The sequence below is a fragment of the Gorilla gorilla genome, chromosome 4 (assembly GCF_029281585.2).
Source record: "Gorilla gorilla gorilla isolate KB3781 chromosome 4, NHGRI_mGorGor1-v2.1_pri, whole genome shotgun sequence".
Lineage (NCBI taxonomy): Eukaryota > Metazoa > Chordata > Mammalia > Primates > Hominidae > Gorilla > Gorilla gorilla.
Window position 1 is genome coordinate 87,879,709 of NC_073228.2, and position 1,498 is coordinate 87,881,206.

Genomic DNA, 1,498 nt, shown 5'->3' on the forward strand with positions numbered 1-1,498 from the left:
TGTCATGGGGGCACAGTAACAGCCTTCTTGCTGGTGGGAACTATGCAGAGTATTGAGGTGGCACAGGGCATCACACGGCAAGGAGAATGAATGTGCTAACATGCTAGCTCAGATCCCTCTTCTTATATAGTTACCAGTCCCATTACCTGATAACTCATTAATCTGTGAATGGATTAATTCATTCATGAGGGCAGAGCCCTTATGACCCAAGTGCCGCTTAAACAGGCCACGTCTCTCAACACTATCACATTGGGAATTACATTTCAACACGAATTTTGGAAGGAACAAACATTCAAACCATATAAAATGGAAAAATAAATCAAAATAAAATAAACCTCCTTAGCTTTGCTCAGTGGCAGTATTATGACCAACGAGCTCCATCTGAGGCATGATTATTGCTAATTGAAAACTTTTCCCAATATGACTATTGAAATATAGTTTAGATTGGCATTTTTTGGACAGTCTGTATGGAAGCTAAACTTTGTTGGTAAAAAAAAATTAATGATAAATAAATAAACTGCTGGCTTAAGTTGATTTATAATTCTGTATCTCATAAAATTGGAATATACATTTATTATAATTTGTAGCAGTCTAGGAATTTTGATGCTAGGGTAACAGGTGGGGTTTTCTTCCCTATACACCTTCTTGATGCTAGAATAGGGTAATTTATAAGATAGGAATAAGATCTGAATATATAAGAGAAATTGTTCTTAGATGCAAACACCGGTAGCATTTTAAGTAAGGTAGAGAAAATAGACTGCTAATAAAGTAACTGGAATTGTATCATAAGATACTGTCAATCTTAGAAGTAGAAAGCTGGGCTTGTCTTGTATCTCTTTCACCCTGATGCTGGACCAGGAAGAGTAGAATTTGTTAAATGTCTTCCTCTTATAAGAGGGGCCTGAGGAAACCATCAAAGGGGACCAAGTGACTGACAGCCCAGGCCAGAGTCCATGCTAAAGCAGCAGTGACATGCAGAGGCATAGAGGGACATTGAGGGAAATATTTCATTTATATATTTATTGACACTAGGGTTTCTTCTGTGAACTACCCAGTGGGATCCTTAGATGCATTTTAAAATTAGTTTTCTTATCTTTTGCTTATTGGCTTGCAAAAGCTTTTCACAAATTAACTATTTTAGGCATTTGAATAATTTTTTTTATTTTGTGTGTAATTTTTTTGTAAACAAAAAAGCCTACAATTTTGTTTGTTTGTTTGTTTTGAGATGGAGTCTCACTCTGTCACTCAGGCTGGAGTGCAGTGACATGATCTTGGCTCACTGCAGCCTCAGCCTCCTGACAAATGTTTTTATTTGATATCATGAAACATGTTTATCTCCTTTATGGCTTTTGGGTTCCTGCTAAGCAAAATTTAACAATTTCTAAATGCAACATTTCCTTCAAAATTGGAAGTTTAAACTTATATACTAGTAGCTCACCTTACTACTTTTTAGGTGTATTATTATTATTATTACATTGATTTCTCTTTAATCTCTTGC

The 1,498-nt window shown here is 35.6% G+C and overlaps 1 pseudogene; it reads left to right on the forward strand.

Annotated features, from left to right (window-relative positions):
• Positions 1-341: 341 nt before the first annotated feature.
• LOC115934709 (uncharacterized) lies at positions 342-473 on the forward strand (annotated as a pseudogene).
• The last annotated feature ends 1,025 nt before the right edge of the window (positions 474-1,498 follow it).